Source organism: Ursus americanus, chromosome 19, assembly GCF_024610735.1.
Source record: "Ursus americanus isolate L20-20 chromosome 19, mUrsAme1.1.p, whole genome shotgun sequence".
NCBI lineage: Eukaryota > Metazoa > Chordata > Mammalia > Carnivora > Ursidae > Ursus > Ursus americanus.
Window position 1 is genome coordinate 53,159,635 of NC_142145.1, and position 24,654 is coordinate 53,184,288.

Below are 24,654 nucleotides of genomic sequence, written 5' to 3' on the forward strand. Positions count from 1 at the left end.
TAAGCACGTGCCGTAGGGCATTCTGGAGCCGCCAACATGGGGGTTTCTTGGGGTACAGGCAGCGAGGCCTGCACAGCAGTATTCAGACGTTAGTGGTTGTGTTGTCCATGACGGTGATGGTGAATCGTGATAGCGTGCCATCATGTGTTGAGTCCTGGAGATGCAGCTGAGGGTAAAAGCTGCTTACGAAGTTCGGGTCAGATGCCAAAGACAGGGAGATGTTCCTCAAACTGCTTTGTGATTCCACCTGAGTCCCAGGCAGGCAGCAGTAGCTTTCTGGCCTCTGCTCCGTCACCCCTGACCTTCGGAGCTTCAGTACCCCTAGGGTAATTGTGTTTTGAAGTCAGCTCGGGTTGCCTTAGTCCCCCAGCCGTGCCGCTGTGACCATCATGCGAGTCCCCCAGTTTGTGCCACTATTAGGAATTCAGGCGGTGGGCCTCCCTGAGCTCCACAGTGTCTTGGCGTCCCCACCGCTGAGTTAGTGAGCATGGAATCTCTATGTTTGGGGCTCGAGCTCATCAGAAGTCAAAGGGCCACATGGAGAATTAAATTTCAGATTTGAAGAGGGTGCCACCCAATTATTCTTTTATTACCCACACCTTTCACATGACCCCATAGTAACATCTACAGTGCATTTTTATTCTTTGAAGGTATAAAGAGTCATAGCAAAAATAGAAAATGGAACCGTCCAAATTACCATCACAAAGCATATATGTGTCTAATACATAAAACCAATAAATCAGCACTGATGGCATATTTGTACCCAATGAAACTCTTCTGACCCAGGGAGGCCACAAAAGATATGTTAAGTGATTAAAAGGGGCTCAAAGTAACGTTGATATAAGTTTTCTTTCTGAAGAATGAAAGTCACACCACAGTTTTTACACTAAATTTAGTTCCGAATTTCTGTAAAATCTAACTGATAACAATCTAAGCTGGCTTCCTTATACTGAAGAAGATTGAAGGATCATTGCCTCAGAAAAAAATCAGAAATATTTTTTCTGTCAAGAAAGATACCAACATCACTTCTTGACTGGCGAGGTAAAGTGATTACACGGCTTTTTATAGAGGTAAAATATTGGTATGGTATTTTGGAAAACGATATGTAGAAAAAGCAAAGGTAATATTTCAGAATATATCCAGTTTTCATTATTCTCTAAAGCCACTTCCTCCAAAGATCAGGGTTTGGCTACAAAGGTTTGTGGTGTTCTGAGTACTTACAGCGAATTTTAAGAGCTTAATGTATTCATCTCACAAAAGCAAAGAAGATGTGTCATACATTTCCTTCAAATTCCCCCCAATCACTTAAAACTTTTGGCTTTGATGACATTAATATTAATGAAATGATAGAAAAGTTTGATATCAATCAGTGTTACAGCTCTATTTTCTCCCCCCTGCCCCAGGAAACGATGTTTCCCCCATTTACAGAGATAAATATATTATGATCAAGACTGAGAATCTGCGACCCAAGGGAGGGGAGTTAGAAGAGATGGCAATTTGCAGCCATCACTGAAAAAGCTTGTGCATTAGAACATATATTTAATGGCTTGCTTTAGAAGTCTTAGACCTCAGAGACTATCTGCCAGTCCCCTCTGTAAGCAGTGGAGGGATTTCTGCAGGAGGGTCCGCTAAAGCAGACGGCGCCTGCGAGGGGCACTGGTGGGGGAGGGCTCAGGGGTCCTGCTTCTCGGTCGCAGGAAGTTAAAAGGCTCCAGGACTTCATCAGTGGAACCAGCTCTCTGATTATCTGGGCCCGTCTCCACGGGCATGTAGAGACATCAAAAGTCCCTGTAGTCTTCCCACTCTGAGCAAGATGGTTTCTAAACTACCTCAAAACAGTCATTTTCATACCCTTTTCCTGGGCGATGCTTTGCCTCACAAGGTGAGGAGGAGACTGAAAATGTCCTATTTATACAAAGGATGTAGAAAGTCAACTAGATAATTTGATTCCCTTTTGCTTTTGCAGCCATAAAAATCTCCAGGGCATATTGCATAACCTCTTGGACACAATACATATTAATGCACTATTTAAATGATGCATAATGTTGAATAGTTGGTATTGAATGATGTGATGTGAAGAAAGTACTAGATGGCTTGTAAAGATTCCTTCCTGTCTTCCAATCCCTCATACTCTTGCTTAAAGCCGTGGAAACTGAAGACAGGGCCTTTATGTAATGTCAGTAGGCCACTGCACTTTCTACTTCTCCGTGTAACCCAGAAACATCAGTGTGTACGAAACACAGTAAACACTCCAATGTCCCCAAACATAGAGAAACTATTGAGTTTGGCTTTATAAGGCTCTGGATTTGGCCCTCACTCGGATTAGTGATTCTCATTCTTCAGGAGGTGGGATACTTGCAAATCTCGGAGCTCTTCTTGGGAACATTTTGAGATACTGAACTTAAAATAAATGCCTGATTTCAGATTGAATCACAAATCATCTAACATAGATTTCCACATAGAAATATAACGAGCAGCAAATATTTTAAGGAATACTTATGGAAGAAAACCTCAAAAGTAGGAACTGTTGTGTGATCACATCCTAAATACTGGAAAAGAACACAGTCATCTACTTGAGCCAGGGGACGACTCGACTTAGTTATTGAACGCCAGTATTCTTCAAGAACTTACTTTCGAAAAGATGGTCTTAGCTATCGTGATGGTTAGATAACTTAGGATCTTTGTCTTTGGCGGTTTGGGGGTTTTTGGGGGGGTTTTGTTTGTTTTCTGGCTTTTGGTTTTTCTTTGCTTTTGCCACTTAACATATTGACCTTCAGGATCACGCAGCAAATACCTACCTGCTTTCTTATTATCTCTCTGTTCTGGCCTCTTTCTGCAAAGCTGCTTTTCAGGTTTCCCTAGCTCATTAAGTACCTTGTTGCTCTGGACAATACCCCAGAGGAATTAGTTGGCACTTTTCCCCAGCTGAACCTCATATTTTTCCCCCTAGCACATTTTCTTTATCCAAGCAAATCTTTTGCTGTTGGTCCCTATCCTTATGGGTGTCTAGAAGGCTTCCTTGGTTTGTCTCACCACTAGTTAGGGTACTGTTTACTCCCTTCTCCTGATCATTAGTGAACTCACAGAAGGTTCCGGATTGCCAGGGGAATTTCTCCTCTGGTTATTTGTATTCAGAACCTTACTATTCTCAGAGGGACAAGTACCTAGAGACCTATATTGTTTTAAGAGAGAGCAAGAGTTCAACCCACTTCGAGTCCGTTTTTGAAGAAACGTGTCATGAAATATTTCTCTATGTCAATCAGGTAATAAGCTCGGGTTGCATTCAAACACTCCTGTGCATCTCCTTCTCAGGTGTTGTATGGCAGGTGTTGATTCTGTAGATTATTGAACACTTTCTCATCACAGCATCTCTGCACGAGGTTAACGTTGATGGACTAGCTGTTTGCAAAATCCTCTCGGCGGTTTTCCAGGTCGGTCCTTCTTCCACCCCCACTCTGCTAGGATTTTCAGGCAGAAGGATCGTGAGCCTTGTGCCTCTGGAGGGAAGCTCTTCTTCTTCCTTTGCTGGAGCCCTTCCTCATCTGTACAGCCTCTCTGGGCTTTCCTTGCCATCAGCGCGGCAGGGCTCAGGGATGCCATCTGCCTTCTTCTATAAGTAGCCACTGCCATCCCTCTTCTCTCCTCCTCAGGATGTTGCTGTCCCCAAACTCAAGCTCAAAGGAGGATGTTTCTTCCCGACTATCACCTTTCTCACTCCCGCCAAACAAACGCACCAGCATTTTTTAGAGTTCTGCTGTCCGTCGCATGGACCAAAAGCCAGCATGATATAAATAATACACCCGAGGAGTTTACAGGGATTCCAGCATCCTACAAACTGATGAGATCGTAAATGGAAGTCCCATCAGCTTTGTCGCAGGTTATTTTATTTCTAAGAGTGTGGCTCACCCATCCTCCCCTCCTGCCCTACAACCAGCAAGGCGGCACTGGTCCATTCTTCATCGGGGACCTTCTCCCAGAACTGTAGCCCTGACAGTTCAGGAGGAAATCTCAGGCGCAGGTGAGTCTAAACACTGTAGGTCATTGGCCTTCTGGACGGGAAAGATGGCCCGGAGGCCTCTGCCTGGAACACTAACTCCCCCGCTTCCCAGTCTTGCTCACTAATTATGGTAACCCACACTACCATTCCATCAGCTATTTTAAGATTTCAGGCAAATTGTCCCTTCATTTGTCTAGAAAGTAAGCTCAGTGAGAGCAGCTGCTTGATCTTGTTTGCTGCTGCATCCCGGGCACCAAAGAAAGTGACTGGCAAGTACCTGTCGTGCGCCTTCCCTGTACAAGACAGTGAACGGGTTTGTGGACAACAGGAGGGTAGACGAAAATTAATTAGAAATATCAGACAGCATCCCATTAATCAAGGAGCCTGTACAAGTGGAAGAATTGGAAGGAGGTTCTAACATTCGAATAAATGCAGTAACACTATTTTTCTGGATGTAATGACAAAGATTTGTATTGCAAAGATGCCAATTCTTTCCTTCTCTTAATACAACTCCAATAAAAATCTGGGCTTTGCTTTTTACCATATGAACGTTGTTCTAGAGATTTACCCAAGAGACAGGAAAATATATTTCCACCTAAAACTTGTACACGCACATTTATAGCAGCATTACTCATAATGGATAAAAAGTGGCAACAACTCCGTGCCCATCAGCTTGTGAATGGATAACCAAAATGTGCATCCACACAAGGAAATACTACTAAGCAGTAAAAAGGAAGGAAGAGGGACCCCTGAGTGGCTCAGTCAGTTAAGCATCCAACTTTTGGTTTCTGCTTAGGTCATGATCTCAGGGTCCTGAGATGGAGCCCCCCTCGGGCTCTATGTTCAGCGGGGAGTCTGCTTGATATTCTCTCTCTCTCTCTCTCTCTCTGCCTCTGCCCCTCCCCCCAAATATATAAATGAATCTTTAAAAAAAAAAAGGAATGAAGAGATGACATGCTACAATGGGGACAAACTCGAAAACATTACACTCAGTGAAAGAAACCAGGTGCAAGAAATCACATATCTGAATCTATCACTCCATCTGTATGCGAAGTCTAGAGAACATAAATCTACAGAAACAGAAAGTAGAACTGTGGTTGTCTGGGGCTGGGGTGGGATTGAGGAGTGATCAGAAAAGGGTACATGCTTTCTTTCTGCGGTGATAAAAATGTTCTAAAATGAGACTGTGGTTATGATTGTACAACTCTGTAAATATACTATAAAAACCACTGAATAAATAGTACACCAAAAAGGGATGAATTATATGTTATGTAAATTACATCTCCATAAAGCAAAATAGAACACTCTAAAGTATTTATGTAAGAATAGGGAGGTATGAGGAGCCAAAGCACTTCTGACCAAAAAGTGGTGACAAGACAAAAATTATTTTTCTTGGGAAAAGTCTTAGAAGGGGAATTTCTGGATTAAAGGGTATACAAAACAGGAATAATAACAGTAATAGAATAAATGAAAAATTTATGTGTTTATGTTGAGAATAAACAAATGAATCTGGATCAGAACTTCACACCTTCAGTAGATGTAACCTAAAATATATTAGACTTTAAAGTAAAATGTAAAATTATAAAATGTTTAGGGGAAAACATGCACTGCACAATCCATACGAGAAAAAGTCAATAAACTTGACCTTGTCAAAATTAATGGGGTTTTTGGGTGTTTTTTTTTTTTTTTTTTTTTTTCTCTGTGGAAAACTGACTCATTGAGAGGATAAAAAGATAAGCTACAGGCTGGAAGAAAATATTTGTAAATCACATGTCCTGACAAAAGACTCATGTCTATGGTACATAAAGAAACTTCATTCTCAACAGTTTAAAAAAACCCAAACAATCCAATCAGAAAATGGGCAATAGGCATGAACAGACATTTCACTAAAGAGTATGTATGGATGACAAATAAGCCTGTAAAAAGATGTTCAACATCATTAGCCATTAGGAAAATGCAAATTAAGATTGTGATGAGCTTCCACTACATTTTCCCTAAAAGAGCTGAAATTAAAAAAAAATAGTCATAATACCAAATGCCTACGACGTTGAGGAGAAACAGGGTCTCTCATGCATTGCAGCTGGGTATGCAAATGGTATAATCACTCAGAGTAATTTAGCTGCTTTGAAGAAAAATTAACATACCCTTGTTATATGACCTAGCATTCACATGTCTGGGCATTTATCCTGAAGAACTGAAAACTTACATTAACACAAAATCCTGTACACAATTGTTCATAGCAGCTTTACATGTAATGGCCAAAACTTGGAAACAACCAAATGTCCGTCAATAAGTGAATAGTTAACCTGTGTTGCCTCCCTATCATGGAAGCCAACTCAACAATAAAAAAAGAACAAACTATTGATAGATGCAACAACTTGAATGACTCTCAAGTGCCTTGGGCTGAGTGACAAAAGCCAGTGTCAAAGGTTTCATTTTGTATAATTCTAGTTGTATAACATTCTCTAAATGCCAAAATTATAGCAATGGAGAACAGATGACTGGTTTTCAGAAACTGGAGATGTTGGTCAGGGGTCAGCCCGGTTGGGAAGGAGGGAGCTGGGGGTAACCATAAAGTAGTAGAACAAGGAGTGCTTGTGGTGATAACATAGTTTTTCAACTTGATAGCAGCGGTCAATTACAGGAATCTGCACATCCATGGTGGTTATAGACGTCTACACATGTGATAAAATGGCACCGAATTACATACACACATTGCACCAATGTCAATTTCCTGGTTTTGATCTTGTACCATAGTCATGTAAGATGTAACCGCTGGGAAACATTGGGTGAAAGGTACGTGGAACCTCTCTGTACTGCCTTTGCAACTTACAAATCTATAACTATGTAAAAATAAAAAGTTAAAAAAATTGGTAAAGAAAAAATAGTTATGCAGAAACTAATGTATTATAAAGCTATAATAATTAGAGTAAATTATTAAAATTCTAACAATTAGAATAGATAAATTAAATATATACATGCACATAGATGGGTAAATCATTAAAGAGATCTAACATATGTCCCCGGTGACACTTCTTGTCAGCAGGTCAAGATTTTTAACAAATCCTGTGAAGTTCGTTATTCATTAAAAAAAAAAAGTTAGGTTCCTGCTTTTCACTACATTCCAGAATGAATTCCAGGTGGATTAAAGATTTAAAAGTGAAAAAATTAGACTGTTAAAAAATTTTAAAAATGTGAGTGAATATATATTGGATCCCAGGATAGTAAGAATCTTTCCAATCAGGAATCAAAGACCAAAATCAGAAGGAAAAAGATTGATAGGTTGCACTCCATAAAATTTAATATTTTAGTTAATGAATATCAAAATGAAAATTAAAAAACAAAGACAAAACAAGGAATAATTTTTCAAAGTAGGCACCAAAGAGTTAATATCCTTAATATATAAAAATGTTTCCGATACCTAAAAAGAAAAAAAGAATTTAGTTAGGAATAATGGTTAAAGGGAAAAAAACAAGGTAATTCATAAGATAAGAAATCCAAATGGCAAATAGGCAAAAATAGATGAATTTCACCAATAATGAAAAAATAACCAACTTAAGAACAATAATTGCATTTTGATACAATTATTCACCTCTCGATATGGCAAAAACAAAACAAAACAAAACAAAAAACACCAAAACACCCTCTTCTAAAACATAATATTCGCTGTTGCTCAGAAATAAGAAAACATATTTGCAATGTAATGCAAGTTTTAAAATCTGCCCACTGTTTGAGCAATTCCACCATTAGGGATTTAACCTACTACTAATGATGATGACAAAAAATTGACATCAACAACAATAGCAATAAATGTAGCGCTTAGTATAGGCCAGGCATTTTTCCGAGCACCATGCAGGTAGTAACTCATATAATCCTCTCAACAGTTCTGAGGTAGGTTTTGCGGTTGAGAAAACTGAAATTCGTAAAGGTTAAGTCATTTACTCAAGGTCACGGAGCTTATGATTGCTAAGGCCAGGATTTGAACACAGCAGTCAAGCCTCAGAGAATATGCCGTTAACTACTATGCTGTACTTTCTGTCTTCCTATAAATAGCAATATTTAGGGACACCTGGGGGGCTCAGTCGGTTAAGCATCTGCCTTTGGCTCAGGTCATCAACCCAGGGTCCTGGGATCAAGTCCCATATCGGGCTTCCTGCTCAGTTGGGAGCCTGCTTCTCCCTCTGCTCCTCCCCCCTGCTTGTGTGCTCTCTCTCTCTCTGACAAATAAAATCTTTAAAAAAAGAGAGATATCTGCAAAATTTTGCGCATGAGTGTTCATCACTGTTTTCTTTGTAATGGTGGAAACTAGAACAATGTCAGTATTGAAAAGTAGAGAATTGGTTTGATAATTCAAGGGTTCTTCCTCCACTGTATTGGAAATCAGCACCCATTAAAGATGCCGTAGAGTTAGGGTCAGCAAACTTTTTCTGTCTGGGGCCAGATAGTAACTATTTGAGACCTTGCCAGCCACGTGGTCTCTGCAAGAGTCCTGAGGCTTGCCCTTCACGTTCCAAAGCAGCCAAGTATGGAAACAAATGAGTGCGGCTGTCCTTCAGTGAGACTTTATTTGCAAAACCAGGCAGTGAGTGGGATGGCTTTACCCTGCAATGGCATAGTTTGCTGATCCCTGGGGTCTAGTAACTGCGTCAGATTTTGATATGAAATATTCATGATATAGTAAGTGAAAACAGCAGACCAGAATTTTTCTAAGCCCACGTAACCATGTTCTTAAAGTTCAAATACAAATGATTTTGGAATTTGATAATATGTGACAGATACTGCTGTTTGGCTACCTAAAAGTTGTCGCTGACCTCCCTCTCCTTGCTGTTTTCTCTAGGGGCCAGGAAAACAGATAGGCCTCACAACCTGCTTTGCAGCTTGGAGCGGCTGTATGACCCAGTTCTGGCCTACATGATTGAAGCAGAAGTCTACAAAGGATGGTTCATGAGAAAACTTTTAATGTTATTGATGCAAGGGCACCTACAAGCCTAGGGATGATATCCAACTTGCTCAGGGTCGTAGAGCACAAAGAAAGGCCCGAGTCCCTCATGCATCTCTGAGCCAATGCCCCGTTCTCGCCCTGGCAATTTCTGGTAAGTGAGAAGCAAAAACCCCTGATATGATTAAGCCATTATTGGTGGGGTGACGTGCATCCAAATGCATATTCCTTAACTCATACCAGACGGAAAGGAAATCCTACAAAATCAGTCTTGCCCCAGACAAGCCCTGACTTCTGAGAACGGTAGTTTCCCATTTTATGGAGCCCAGAATCAAGGAGAGTGTAGAAAAACATGTCAAAATGGCATGGCGTTTATCTCTTGGGTGATGGGAATCCAGAGATAATCCTTTTTTTCATTTCTTTTCTTTGCGTGTATTTTTATTTTTTTGCAATCATTTCCAAAGTTACCGTGGATACGTTTTGTAATTACAGTAAATAGGAAAATATTAATAAGAACAGCCCTTTTGAAGGAATTCTTGAACAAATGATAAGATAGGAGATGCCAAGCCCATTTTCAAATGATGAAATGGACATAATTATAGAAATGGAGAAGAGATTCATGATTTCCAGGGGTCAGAGATGGTGGGAGAGGGGGTGGGTGTGGCCACAATGCAGTTGCACTAAGGAACTTTCTGGTGGTGGTGGTTCCATGAAGCCACACATGGGATAAACTTGCATACAGATACACACACACACACACGCACGCACACACACAAGTGTATATAGAACTGTTAAACTTTGAGTAAGCTCTGTGCATTGTACCAGTGTTAGTTTCCTGGTTTTGATATCGTGATATAGTGAGATGCAGTTGTTAACACTGGGGGAAGATGGGAGAAGCATTCATGCTGTCTATACATTGCTTTGCAACTTCCTGTGTATTTGTAATTATTTCAAAATAAAAACCACCCTTTCTCCTCCCCCCAGCCCCCACCAAAAAAGAAAGAAAAGAAAAGAAGAAGAAATAGAGGCACGTGGAACTTTGTAGTTCAGCCAAAGTCATTTTAGGATTCTGAAGCTGGGGAAGAGGCAAAGCTTACTTATTCTGTGCCTAGAACTTCTAGAAAAGAATAAGTTCTAGCAAAAGCATTTTTCTAGAACTAAGTTCTAACCAGTGCCTCTCTCCTTCCTTGAAAGCATGTTAGGAAGCAAAATAAGACAAGATCATGACTTCTGGGTCACCAGTCACCACTTTGCTTACCTGAGGCTCAGGGCGAGGATGTTCTCAGGACCACTTAGCACCTGATGGGACTGGCCTCAACAGGTTAACATCTAAAAGCCTGGATTATTTATGGAAGTAGACTGAGGTACTCTGCCTTTTAAAGTTCTTGGCTTCATAACAAAGAACAGAAGGGAGAAATATACATCACTGTACAAATAATCTAAGTACCGAGCAGATCATGGAGTGGGGATTAGAAATAACAATCGACAGTATCATCTATCAAGGTAAAAGTTTTTGAGACTGTTGTGGATTCACCTCTGTATACATTTAATCTTTATTTTTTAAAAAATATTACATATTGTTCTTGATTCTATGGAGTTCTTTACAAGGTTTGCTTTCTTCTAGTCGGTAATGTTTTCTCCTGTTATTTCTGTCTTCATTTCAGTGCTAGTTAAAACAAATTGTCCCCTTAGGTCTTAGATTTTTAAAATAGATGCAGAGCTGCATATGTGCCTAGGGATACATTTTCTAAACTCTCCCTCACCTCCTTCATTTCTGTCTTCTTTGAAATGTGCCTTCAATCCATCCACCAACACAGCTGGGTGCATCGTGGAGTGTACGTGTCTTTCCTTCGCATCTACTGAACTGAAGTTCAGCCTGAGTAGGTAGGATTCCTGACAAGGAACAAGGTGCTGAGCTCCCTCAGAGTTCAGTTCCTGGCTTGTCGCAGGCAAACATTTAAAAGTAGGAGAACACAGGTTCCCCTCAAGCATCTACAGGCTTCCTGGCTTCACCTCCATCATTTTAAAACAGGAAATTCAAAATCCCACCTCTTGTCCACTTGTGTCTGGCTCTTTATGACTTCCTAGTCATCTACCTAATTTGATCAATTAACTGATATTAGTGGGAAATATCTGGTAGCTACTTCTAGAAGACTTACCAAAAGCCTTTCAGGAGACAATATGCCTTCCTCTTCTCCTTTTGATGTCTAACCGCAAGTGACTCCACTGATCTGATTTCAGATAGTGGATGGAGGTGGGATCAGGCCAGTAGGGAACCTATTTAAAATGTCTGCAGAGGTATCCTGTCCAATGGGTCTAAAGAGCTATTTGAATTTCTAGCAGAAATTTCCCAATGCCTCAAAGGTGCCAGATGGACAGTGAAGCGGTCTGTTTGGCCACAGGAGAGATGCCACATGAATAATAGGTTCTCTGTGCTCTTTGTCAATGTAAACATCATCTTGTCAGTTTGTTAGGACAATAACATCTGACCATAATTCTCAACATTTGTCAACTTCAGAGACCTTCACAAACCCATTTATTTTCAAGACAATCCTGACAGTGCGGTTTGATCAAGTCCATTGTACACAGGGAGAAACTGAGGCAGCTTATTAGAGAAGACGAGTCAGAGTGAGAATTAACCCAGGGGATGGTGTCTATAATTCTTCCCTCTGACTTTGCTACAAAGATATTATGTAGGATTGTGTGAAATGACTATAACGCTAAGACTACCAATTCAATCAGGAAACAGCACCTACCTTGTAACTCCTGTTATTTCTCACTGGTCCAAGCTAGCTCTGAAGCAGCAGTTAAAAAGGTGAAGTCATTGGAAGTCATGGAAAAACGTCCATTACGGATCTCTATGGAAAACAAAGTGGCTGAGGGTTTGTCTTCTGGCACATTGGTTAGAAGTGGTTTCTACTCACTGGCTTCGAGCCTCTTTCTGGAGGAGTCCTGCTTCTCTGCTCAGAAATCTCAGAGCAGGCATGGGCGTGCCATGTTTCTTAAATGAGTTGCCTAAGACCCAGAAGGTTTTTCTGAAATAAAAATATACACCCAAACTCATTAAAATAATATCGGTAGGAAGGTAGGGCTGAAGTCTAGGACTGGGGAATGGCAGTTACCATGGTAACAATCAGGTGGGTGGGGCTAACTGACCTTCATGTAGTTTAAACCAAGTAGTTCTCAAATGTTCCAGTGCATCAGCATTACTTGGAGGGCTGGTTAAGACACAGGTAATCGGCCCCACCCCCAGATTTTCTAACTCAGTAGGTATGGAGTCGAGCCTTATGATTTGCATTTTCAACAACTTCTGAGGACTAGTCCAAGGGCCAACACTGTGCCGCAGTCTGTGTTTGTAAAATCAGCAAACCGGCAATGGTTCTTACAGATGAATCTTTGATTCTGTGATAGGGAACGCTAGCTCTGAACCCCAATGAAGGGAAATATCCCCCCACAAAGAGAATTATATTCTTCTCATTAGTAGATCTGTATTACAAAAAAGTTATTCTCTTTATGGTTTGATTTTCATCAATAAAACTATGGAATGTCGATTTCCTCTCTTGGTATGTAAGTACCCACATAATATCCTCGCTTTTGCCTCTTGGCCACAAAGCTTACAATATTTACTCTCTGGCCCTTTCCAGAAAAAAAGAAAAAAATGCAGACCCCTGGTCTAGCAGATGCTGCTGATCCAGGCTGACCTTGAGAAGCACTGTTCTAAATTGCTTTTATTAAGTACCCCTCCTCCTCCCACACTCCTCAGGGTTAATGTTTCACTAAAGGCCAGGAAGCTGTGGAGTGGAACAGAACGTGGCAAATGCCTGAAAATTTTGGTGAATATAGAGGAAAGGCATTTGACAGTGTCTGGTAGTTAGCCCCCAGCACATTTTAAGGGGGAGGACATTTGTTTTGGATGTCATTCCCCTCTCTATGTTTTTGTCTCTCTGCCGTCCTGAGAGCTCTGGACTGTGGGGGTTCTCTGTCCGCAACTTTGCTGTCCACACACACCTTCCCTCCACAGCACACCCGCACCTCGACAATCAGCTCCCAGCTTCACTGGTGGGTAAGTAATCTGAAGAGGAAATCTTCAGAATTTGCAAGTCTGTGACTGATTTCAAATATTCGTGGCACATATGCTGGTTTCCTTTGTCATGTAACATAGAATTTGTTGTATGCTGCAATATTATCTGGAAATCAGTACACCAAAAAAAAGTCACTTTAAAAAAATCTTGACCTCTTTTTTGCCCGCGCCCTCTAATCGTGCTGTCAATAGCAGCTTCTCTGTCTGAAAACTGCTGAAGGTGAGGTTTTCTGCGGTAGCTTGTCTTGAAGAAGGAATAGCACCTGACTTCTGTCTGCTAATGAACATTGGCATTCTCTTGGAGGCAAGCTCTGTCATCTTGACTCGTCCAGCCAGGGGATGAGTCAGCTCAGGGCTTCTCCCTGCTTCTTCCTTCAGCTCAAACGCGGAGGGAAAGAGAGGAGAGACATTGCTTTTGCTATCGCGTTGAGCATTCCCACGGCAGAAAGTTACTCACACTTTTCCTTTTTCCTGTTTAAATTTGGACCCGCAGTTTGGAAGCGCTTGGCCGTCTGGAGTTGGGAGGGAGAGCAGGATAGTGCAGCAGTTAAGAGTTCCAGAGTCAGCAGACCTAAATCTGAGTTCTCTCTTTATCACTAACGGTGTGAGCTGGGGCACCGCGAGTGGCCACTCTTCATGCCAGCTCCTCGCGCGTGCGGCGGTGTGATGATCACAGCTACTCAGAGGTGATTGTAAGGATTAACACAGGTCATGTGCGGAATTGATAGGACCCTACCTGGCACGTGGCTTAGTGAAGGCTCCAGAAATTGTTGCTTTGGTATAATTTGATGCAAAGTCCCCTATTAACCAGAAGGTAGTCATTTATGTATCTCAGCTCCCCACTAAACCCATCCATTCATCTGTCCATTCACTTGAGAAGTATTTTTTGAAGACCTGTTACAAACCAAGCACTCTCTTGGATTTGGGGACTACAGCGTGAGCAAGGCAGATGAAGCTCCCGCCCTCTCCGAGCTGCATTTCAGTGGATTACGAGCTCGTAAAGAGGGAGCGTCTGTCCTTGTAACTCTATCTAGAGCCCAGCACTGTGCTTAACCTAGAATAGATGCTTGGAAAGTGTTTATTAAAGAATGACTGACTGGGTAATTGACACTTCTGAAAAATGAAAAGAAAAGTCAGCTGTGGTTTTACTTCCTCTCAGCTGTTCCTGGGACCGGGCCACCCCTTGGAGCAGCATCTCTGAGATACTGCTGGGCAGAGAGCAGAGCTGGCCATCCTCATCGTTCTGGAGCAGTCTTGCTGGGGCTGCGGTGCCAGGCACCCTGTTCCCGGGGAGCATGAGGAAGGGGAAGTGACAGCCCCCAGAGAGACGGCAGTCATTCAGACAATGGTCTTCATATTAATTTCAGTCTGTAATTCATACTGAATTCCAAGTGGCAGCCACACAGAGATTGTTTTCCCACATAACTAAATGTTCTTTTCATTGCCATAGTATAGCGAACAAACTGTTCAGCTGTTAGTGAGTTCTGGGGAAGGAAGTACAATATTATGCTGCCATGCATACTGAGAGGCAGAGAAGCTTTCAGATTATGGAGCAATTAATTAAAGAATAATCATGAAAATGTTCCTGATAATTCACTTCAAGCAGCTGCTCACTGTTACTTTATTATTTTGGATAATATTCATGATAATTGTTTAATTTGTTTTTAGTATGGATGTACAGTTTTATGTAATCTTTTTGTAATTGAGAAGCAGTGAGAGGGTCCAGGTGCTCTGAAATACTTCTTTATTCAATTATCCAACTTTCAGAAGAAACCTGTTACGCAATTAACCCAGATTATTAACACAGACATACACATTCTGTCTCTTTATTACATGTAAGGATAACTATAAATCTATCTGATTTCAATTTTAAGCTTCACAGAAAATGCCATATTGCTATTTCTATATGAGTCTAGCTAATGCTAATGCGTCCATCCCTACTGGGGAAATCTATTAATCAGTCAACAAGTATTGTTTGGGCCATTACCTTGTATAGGTATGGAAATGGAGTTTTGGGGCTAGTAATAAAAAAAAATTACAGAGCTTTGTCCTTGCTCTCTATGCACTTTTAGTTTTGTTTGGAAAACAAGACAACAAGGAATGATAACTAACAACGTACGGTGATAAACGTTGGGTGTCAAATGATAAAATAAAAAATAATTGCTGTAGAGTCCATCGGAGACAATGGCACCCATGGTCACACTTGGCTGTGGAAGTGTTGCCCATTTAATCATGGCCATCTCAGGAAAAGTCGATGAACAGGAGGAGGGAGGTCGAGTGTACTCCGTTACTCATCAGCGTGTGACTTGAGAGCCCACCGCTTCGGCAACACCTGGGAGCTTGTTAGAAATTCAGAACCTCCCGCGTTGCCCCTACTGATGGAACCAGAATTTGCCTTGTTATGAACAAGACCCCCAATGATTCATAGAATCATTCCAATTAATTAAGGTTTGAGAAGCAGAGCCCTAGCGAGCATACCCATGAATAACTTTTTGTTTTATCTGAGGGAAAATTGGACTTATATTTGCTAACCCCTATAAAAAATAGACATTACAGGAAATCATTCATACACCAAGACTTTATGTACGTTCTTTGTGCCTGACACTTGGTGCCTGGTTTTTCGCCTGTAAGTACCCAGTTACAGCTTTGGGTGTTCCTTGATTCTGGTGACTACCGCAGACGCCGAGGTCTAAGAGCCCAACAGATTCTTAACCACTCGGGGATATCTCATCACCAAGTAGCAAACCTGGGTCACCCCACAAAGGGGGCTAACTGAGTTAGAAACTTCTCAGGGCCAAGAGTGGTGCCCGGGGAAGGAGGAATCCTGTCGTACGAGACAGCGCTACAGCAGACAGTTTCGCGCTTGCTTTCCTCTTGTTCTAGACACCCCATCCCGCCGCCTGCTTGACATTTCAACTTGTGTGTCTAGCAGGCTTGTGAATAATAGATATCCAAAAGGGAATTCTTAATTTTCCCTCACAAACCTGTTTTCCCTCTGCTTTTCCTCTTCTTGATAAATGTCACTACCATCCATCCAGTTAATAAGCCAAAAGGAAGGAGAAATCATTCTGAACTCTTTGCTTTTCCTCCCCGCCCCATCTAAGCCATGAGCACTTCCTGTCAATTCCACCTTCCGAACAGGACCTTGCCATATATCATCCCCTTTGGTTCATCGCCCTGGGCACCACCCGCTGTCTTGCCTTGGGGCTGGGCTGCTTACCTAAGTGGTCTTCCTGCTTCCATTCTTGTTCTTATCAATCTAATCTCCATACAACCGTCTTAGAAAATGTCATTCTTCACATCATTTTTCTGCCTGAAACGTTAATGGCTTCCTGTTCATCCTCAAATAAAACTGAAACCAACAGGCCGCGTTTGATCTGGGTCCTGCCTCACCCCGTCACGCACTAAGCCGAACTGACCTTTAGTCTTTCCACCTGCTTGGCTCTTCTCTACCTTGGAGGTCTTTGCATTGTTCCCTCTGCCTACGGCTCTTCCCACAGTTGCCCCCAGATCGTTCAGAGCTCAGACTAACTGTGCCACCTTAGAAAGGCTTTCCCTGAAGTTCAACTGGTTGGCAACCCCAGCCCAGTTTATTTGATGGTCCTAATGACAATCTCCAATCACATTAAAAATTTGTTTTGGTTTTGATTATGTGGGTCTGCCTCCCCAAATTAGAACATAAACCCGCTAAGGGCAGAGACTTCACCTCTCTTGTTTACCTCAATTTCTCAGCACACAAATAAATGAAAGTATGTTTCCAGATTTGTGTGGCTGAACTTTTGTCCTCTTTAAGAGTAAATAGAAACATTTCTTGAATTATCTAACTTTTATAAGAATCTCATTATTCATTTAACACAGATTATTAACACAGGTGTGCCCATTCTATCTCCATACCACATGCAGGTATCACAAGGAGCCGGATACATTCTGAATACAAGAGATAGGTGTCTCTGGCCAGCTGGACATCTGAAGGAAGGAGCACATGCCCAGCACCCCATTCTTTCTGTAATGCAGTCAAAGTTTTGCCTCTGGGATCCACTCCAAACAGCACCTTGGTCACCTCTGTGTAGATGAGCCTCCCTGATTGGACATTTAAGGATGTAATAAAGGTAAGAGAGTCCTCTGAGTCCCTAGAGTGGAAGTGTAGGCGAATTCCTATCCCCGACAGGAAGGGAAGGTGAGTCCAGCCCTGACGGCAGGTGCAGTTAAATCCCCACATCTTGACTTACACAGAAAGGAAGTAAACCTTCCAGTTTCCTTAAATGGTTTAGATTGTGAGATCCTTTGAAGCTTTAAGAAAATTGGTAATTTAAAAAGTGATAAACAGCTACCTGTTTCCATGTCCAACACAAAGCTAAAGAGGCTCACATTTGGCAAGTGTGGTGGACAGAACAACAGCCCATCGAAGATGTCCGTGTCTTAATCCCCTCCGGAACTTGTGATGATGTTACCTTGTGAGGCAGGTGTAGTTAGGGACATTGAGATGGACACACTCTCCTGGGTTATCTGAAAGCACCCGATGCCATCACAAGGGTCCTTAAAAAGGGTCAGAGAAGGAGAGGCGATGACAAAAGTGGAGTGTGGCAGTCAGATAGAGATTTGAAAATGTTCTGCTGCTGACTTTATTTTTTTGAAAAATTTATTTATTTGGTGGGGGCAGAGGGAGAGGGAGAGAATCTCAAGCAGACTCCCTGCTGAATGCAGAGCCTGATGTGGGACTCAATCTCACAACCTTCAGGTCATGACCTAAGCCAGACTCAAGAGTCTGATGCATCAACCAACTGAGACACCCAGACGCCCCAGAGTTACTAATTTATTTTAGAGAAAGAGAGAGCACGTGGAGTGGGGGGTAGGAGGGACAGAGGGCAAGGGAGGAGTCTTGAACAAACTGCTGGTTAAGCACAGACCCCGGCACAGGGCTCTATCTCATGACCCTGAGATTACAACCTGAGCGGAAACCAAGAGTCGAATGCTTAACCAACTGAGCCACCCAGGTGCTCCTCTTTGCTGCTGACTTTAAAGATGGAAAGAAACTATAAGCCAAGCAAAGCGGCATCTTCTAGAAGCTGGAAAAAGACAAAGCAGCACACTATGCTCTAGTGCCTTCAAGAGGAAAGAGTCCTTTTGATGCCTTAACCCGCGTCCAGGAAGCCCCCCCTCGGACTTCTCATCTCCAGAACTGTATGGTAATGCATTTGTCTGTTGATGCCTTGACCCGTGTCCAGGAAGCGCCCCCTCGGACTTCTCATCTCCAGAACTGTACGGTAACGCATTTGTCTGTTGATGCCTTAACCCGTGTCCAGGAAGCCCCCCCTCGGACTTCTCATCTCCAGAACTGTACGGTAATGCATTTGTCTGTTGATGCCTTGACCCGCGTCCAGGAAGCCCCCCTCGGACTTCTCATCTCCAGAACTGTACGGTAACGCATTTGTCTGTTGATGCCTTAACCCGCGTCCAGGAAGCCCCCCCCTCGGACTTCTCATCTCTAGAACTGTACGGTAACGCATTTGTCTGTTGATGCCTTAACCCGCGTCCAGGAAGCCCCCCCCTCGGTCTTCTCATCTCCAGAACTGTATGGTAAAGCATTTGTCTGTTGATGCCTTGACCCGAGTCCAGGAAGCCCCACTCGGACTTCTCATCTCCAGAACTGTACGGTAACGCATTTGTGTTGTTCTCTAAGCCTACAGGAAGTTTTCGCAGTGGCAATAGGAAACCGAACAGCAAGAGTGAGTCGTAATGATAAATCCCTTCTCAGTTTGCTTTTCCATTTATAAACTAATGCCAGTGCTCTACAGTCTTCCACATGGTCCCAACAGAGATGATAAAACTCAAAACACTTTCACTCAAAACAGAACATCCTCATCTCCTCACTTTAAACTCCTTCTCTTGTTATTTCATGCACAATTCTGCTTGCAGCCGATTAAAAACAACAAATGAGGAGTCATCGGAGTGAACATGACAGTTACAGTAAGTGACAATAGATGGCTTGACAGTAAAAGATGGAAAATCCACCAAAAAAAAAAAAAAAGCCACAGGGGCAGACCATTTAGTGGTAGTGACGACTCAGGAACGTGACAGGTCCTGTAGGTATCCCTCACTCACAGCACGACACGGTACTCATTGTTGGAATCGTGAACCTGGAATGTGGAAAGAAAGATTAAGTCATGTGGAATATACCTCCCCACATGTAGGGAAGTGTGCCCAACATTTAAGAGAGATATCCTTCAGAATTGGTTAAAATAAAAAGGATTTGATGCTTTTAAGGTAGACAGTTTCTGGAGACGTTTATTCTCTGATTATACTGAATAGTGGTGGTATTTCTATGGGCATCATCTTCTCATAAAAACGACTGTCTGACATGGTTTTCTAGAAGATAATGAAGAACCCCTCCATGGGACTTGATTCCTACCTCCTTTCTGGAAAAGAATGTGAAGTGATAGATGGACTTGTGATTGCAGTTAGAAAAGGCTGCTCCTGTCTTCTTACCATCCCTTGAGAATAGCTGTCGGTTCAAAGAGGAATTCTCAGCAAGCTTCTGAGCTAAGAGCTTACAATACAATTAAGCAGAGTCATAGCTGACATTTAAACATTTTTCATTTTTCATTTTTAACCACCCTGTAAGCATTAACTAATTAAGCCTCATCAGGCACTGATGCGAAAGAATTACCTCCAATATTCTGCAGATGAAAATAGTTCATGTGATACTTCGGAAAGTTCACCTGCTGATGTCAAGGAGCAAACGCATCTCCCACCATGCTGCCTGCACTATTTGAAAGCAGTGGTTCTCAAGAGCAGACCTGGCGCTAGTGAAGGGAGCCTATGTTTCCTTGCAAATAACCAGTGACATCAAATGGATTCTCGTGGCCGCCATGCGTGAGCGTCATTGTGGGGCACAGTTAATTTGGTACTGGTGTTGGGTGGTACGTATTTGTATGGCATATGTCCCCATTCTGCCCTCCTCCCTCTTCATTGGCTCTTATGGGCCAAGCCCCATCATTTTTCACCTACACTAGGATGGGAGCCTCCCTATAGATCTCTGCTTTCTCCCCGGCCCCCTCTGGTCCTTCTCCTGACAGCAGCCAGAGCAATCTAGTAAAGACTGAAATGACACCAGTACCACCCCCCTGCTTCCATCCCTTCGTGACTTCCCATTACTACTGACAATCAAGGTCAGTCTTCTTACCTTGACCTCAAAGCCCTGTGGCATCTAGTCCCTGCTGGCCTCCTGAATATTGGCCCTAGCTCAGTGCACCAGCCAATCTGGCCTCTTCTGTCCTTTCAACATCCCCAGTGTGTTCTCACCTCAAGGCCTTAACACTTGCTATGCCTCTGATCTTCCCGTGACAGTCTCTTCACGTCTCAGCTCAGATGGCATCTCCTCGGAGAGGCTTCTCCTGACGATCCAATGTACGGACACTGGGTAGCTAATAGAAGCACCATTGTGACTAACAAATGCACATCAGTTTGAAAATGTTCCTGAAGGCATAGTGAGTTTGGGTCACCTTTTCCCAATTAGCAGTGGTCCATGAAAGAGGGTGGCCTTAAAATTTAGTCTGGATACCGAAAGGATGAATTCCATTAGAAAAGAAAAAAATAACTATTAAATGGGGTCATTTAATTTTTTTTTAAAAGCTACTTGATACTAAACATGATGCTGCCAGTATATCCTGGATGGTTATTAAACTACAGTTTAGAACATTTCTCACAACCAGCTCCATGCTGACTTTAATAATGTAATGACATCAATACCTAGTACAGAGTCAGGTATCGATTCCTGTAGCTCCTTGCCCCGCAACTATGGGAGAGTCTGTTTTTCTAAGCTTCCCAAAGCCACGTGAGACTCTGCGTTTATGCATCAAGAGCAAAGAAAGCTTCATGGTAGCACAATGAAGACATAGAAAGACTAGAAAATTACGATCAGCCTTACTGCAGGCAATTTAGCTCTCCGTCAAATCGTGAAAGAGAGAATGTACTCCTCTATACAATTTCCGCTGGGGGAGCAAATAAGTTTATCTGTTAAAGTCAATAAACCGTGAGACTAAAACCTTATAAACTACAAATGTATTTGACAGAAAATGAAAAAAGATGTAAAATGTTTTTGAAATTTTTAAAAAGACACAAAACTTAGGGGAAATAGATGCCACGTATTGGGAAAAGGATGCGTGCAACCGCTTTGTCTTTCTAAGGGAGTGGGTCCCTGCTGTTGTCTGTGCAGCAGCCCAGAGCCTTTGGGAGCACGACCTGCAGGGGGAGGGGAACTGAACTGTTCTGCACCCCTGCAGGAGGAGCTGGGGGAAGAATTCAGAGGGCGGTCCAGGAAGTACAGGGAAGGAGGAGAGGAGGCAGAGAGAAAGGGTCAGGGAAGAACCTCCTTGATGGAGACTGTGGACAAAGGAAGGTCAAAAGAATGTCTCAGGACAGCCACATGTACAGTGGGATGCTGTGTCATTTGAAATGTGTTGAATCCGTGTCCTTTTTCATGATCCTTCAGCCTTTAAGAAAACTGGTTTTGTATAATGAGGTGTGTGTGTGTGTGTGTGTGTGTTGAAGAAGAGGCTGAATGTCACATCTGTCTAGCAAGATAACCAGTGAAAAAGTGGCCCTGAGAACTTAAGAGTTTCAGGAATTCCCAGGTTTCTGGGCTTTATGTTTCTACAGGGAATTTAACCTATTCTAATACAGTTCCTATGAGTCTGGGAAAGCCACAGTGACATCTGGGTTATGACTCCTTAGAAGCTTCCAGGGCAGTGTGGGTGGGAAGAAGTAGGGAAGGACTTATTTTTGTGCCTTCTAATAATGAAAGTTGTTGGTGCTTAGCAGAGGGTAATATTTAACTGGGAAGCCATAGCTTTTCTCTTATTGTTATACACGTCTTCGTTTGGAGGACAGAATTTCAATGCTGCTCACCAATCCTGCCACACTTTGCATTATCGTCTTACAAAAATTTGCACATGTTCAGGGATAATAGAAACATAAATTTAGTTTCCCTGAAGCAAATTCCCTGAGATGAGATAGGATGGTGGTTTCACGAACATTGGAGAAGTAACAGTAAGTGCCAAGCAGAAGGATTTTAGTCTTTCAAGAAGCTGTTGGAATTTTCAGCACTGTGCCAAACCCATAGTAGTATAAAAGGGGGCTACAACAGATATAAAGTCAACCTGTTTTAAATGTGATGCTATTGATTCCACACAGCACATTTTTATTTAAGTGGGAAAATACTAGTTTTGGAGTAATCTGGTTAAAGATGCTTTCCTGGGCAGCACCCGAAATACTGGAAGTCAAGCCTATAAAAAGTGAGAGAGGGGCTTCATTCCTGGCTTTAGTCTGACTTTCTATTCTGCCAGCTCCTGTGGTTCTTTATTAAGCCAGCCTGTTAGCTTGAGGCTTGTAATACCTCCAGTTCTCAATGACTTTATTTCATATACATTTCATATAGTTTAAATGTGACCTTTGAAGACTTTATTATGAAATGTTATATGAGAATGTCAATCTCCCGATATAAAGAAAAGGAGGTTTCAGTTTTGTGTCTGGGAAGATATGACTCAGTGACTTGGAAAGAAGTCTACTGTGCAAATAAATATAGTTATGAAAGAACAGGCTGCAAATATATCTCCTTTCCTCTAGGAAGAAATTATGCTATTTCCTATAGTATATAATAACAATAATATGAATCTGTGCAACTCTCTGGAAATATGCAGAAATATCCTCTTAGCAAGTTAGCTGTAAACGGTCCCACTGCTTATGTGGAGAATGAAGCTTACATATTTGTTGGAGTTTGAAATGAGTCATCATTAGCAATCAATATTGAAAATTAGAGAATTCTCTGCTTTATTGAACCTGACAGTACGACTTTCCGGAAATACGCAGTTAGAAAAGAGGCACATGTTAGTGATGGGGATACTTGTTTAAGAGGAAGGTGAATGGAGACGGAAATGAGACTCCCTGCTATTCCCTTCCCTGCTCCCCTTCTTCCCTCCTGTCTTTCTCCTTTCCTTCTCCTTCTCTAAGTTCCAGTTTCCCTGAGTCCCTACACATGTACGCGCACGCACGTGAGCGCGCGCGCGCGCACACACACACACACACACACACACACACACACACACACTCTAGCATTACTCAACCTAGGAAACCCCGGACCAGAAAGTTCCTAAAAGTTCTATTCAGGTTGCACTCTTTCTGTCTACACCTATGGAACCATAGGTTATGAAACATGATTGCCAAGTTCACTGATTTCTCAGGGATAGACTTGCATTTGGCTAGACATCACGCTGCAGCCACCAATGAGTCACACAAACCGCTTGTCCACAGTTTATAAAGGATGTCACTGATGGTCCCAGGGCTTGGAACTGACACTTCTGCAGGCTTCATCACAGTCACCATCCTTACTCAGAATCCTGCACTTCTTTCCTCTCAGAGACTTGAGTCGCTTTACAAGGGGCCACCACTTCTGTGGAAAATGAAGCCTACGTGCTCGTCGGAGTTTGAAAGGAGTCATCATTATCTATCAACATTGAACATCAAGGTGTGTTGCTGCTTTATTGAACTCGACAGTGCAATAAAAATGAAGAAAGCAGCAAGTTATTTGCATCACTGGAGTATGGTTAATGTAGTCAACGTGTGCTTTTCTATGAGTTTGCTGCAAATAAATACTTTCAGGCTTCAGATAGTGAATCCGTATTTATCGAAAATCTACTCTGTGTCAGATACCCTACTTGGCCTTTAGGATACTTGGTCTTACAAAGTCATCGCATCCTTTCTTCAGGATTGCTGTTACCTTCATTTTACAGATGAGAAAACTGCCGTCAAGAATGCTAAGTAACCGGCCCCGGTCAGGCTACTAGTAGATGCCCGAGGTGGGTTTGCTTCATAATCTGGTCTTTCCATTGTATGATGTTTCCCCCTTGATAAGAGAACAAATGCTGATAAAAAGCTATGGAACAGTCAAGACATTGGCCACCAGTCAGGGTGCGGGGGGTGGGGAGTATCTGTTTTGCTGTAGATAAAGAATGAGCGTAATAGGAAATAAAAGATGGAAGAAAAGAGTTGCTTCTCCAGGTGGAAACAAAATGTTAGGAGTTTATTTAATAGTGTTATAAGTGATTTGGGTCGGAGAGTACACAGTGAGGTCTCCACAATTAAAGATGCAAGTGAAATGTTAAACAGGGATAAACCATCGTAAGATCTCATGAGGTTTCACGCGTACGTAGCGAAATAGCAAATGAGCTCGGTGTGGGCAAGTTTCAGGCAATATATTCAAGGAAAATAATATAAACTTCGCTTGTGACACCTCTTGGTTTCAATACAGGAAAAAAAGCTTGAAACCAATATAAAATAAAAAATATGTGATATTTCATGTTTTTAAAAAATTTTTGGATCTGTTATAGATCTCTCTCATATACATGTATATGTGCATGTGTATATGTGTGTGTGTATATATATATTAATATATATGACCTTCATAAGGAAAAAGGGAGAAAAATCAAGTGTTAATAACCTCATTTTCTAGAGAAAATACTTAGCCTGCCTCTGCTTCAGTGACACCCCAGGTCTCTCTGGTAGTTAGTAAAAGAACTCTAACTAGAAGCCAGCGCCACAGAACCACAGCCCACATTCTCCCTCTTCTTGTGGCTTCTTCTC

General features: G+C 42.2%; 2 long non-coding RNA genes across 30 annotated transcripts in view; one reads left to right on the plus strand and one right to left on the minus strand.

Annotated features, from left to right (window-relative positions):
• Positions 1 to 24,654, plus strand: part of LOC123781986 (uncharacterized) — a 69,673-nt gene that overhangs the window by 6,441 nt on the left and 38,578 nt on the right. For 10 of the 26 annotated variants that reach the window (XR_015727788.1, XR_015727787.1, XR_015727778.1 and 7 more), the window contains exons 1-3: positions 12,918 to 12,999; positions 16,921 to 18,203; positions 18,321 to 23,870. This is a non-coding gene — a long non-coding RNA (uncharacterized LOC123781986). Of the gene's footprint in view, positions 1 to 8,834; positions 9,091 to 12,741; positions 13,000 to 16,920; positions 18,204 to 18,242; positions 23,871 to 24,654 lie in introns of those variants that run through there. The other 16 variants (XR_015727777.1, XR_015727782.1, XR_015727790.1 and 13 more) reach the window with 16 other exon arrangements.
• On the minus strand, positions 6,903 to 16,385 carry LOC123781987 (uncharacterized). 4 transcript variants are annotated; one of them, XR_006776877.2, is made up of 4 exons: positions 16,238 to 16,385; positions 11,693 to 11,971; positions 10,195 to 10,325; positions 6,903 to 7,418 (listed from the first exon to the last, which is right to left on the minus strand). It is a non-coding gene; the product is annotated as an uncharacterized LOC123781987 (long non-coding RNA). The 4 variants fall into 4 exon arrangements; XR_006776879.2 differs by lacking the exon at positions 16,238 to 16,385 and adding an exon at positions 13,475 to 13,680; XR_006776876.2 differs by lacking the exon at positions 16,238 to 16,385 and adding an exon at positions 12,093 to 12,723.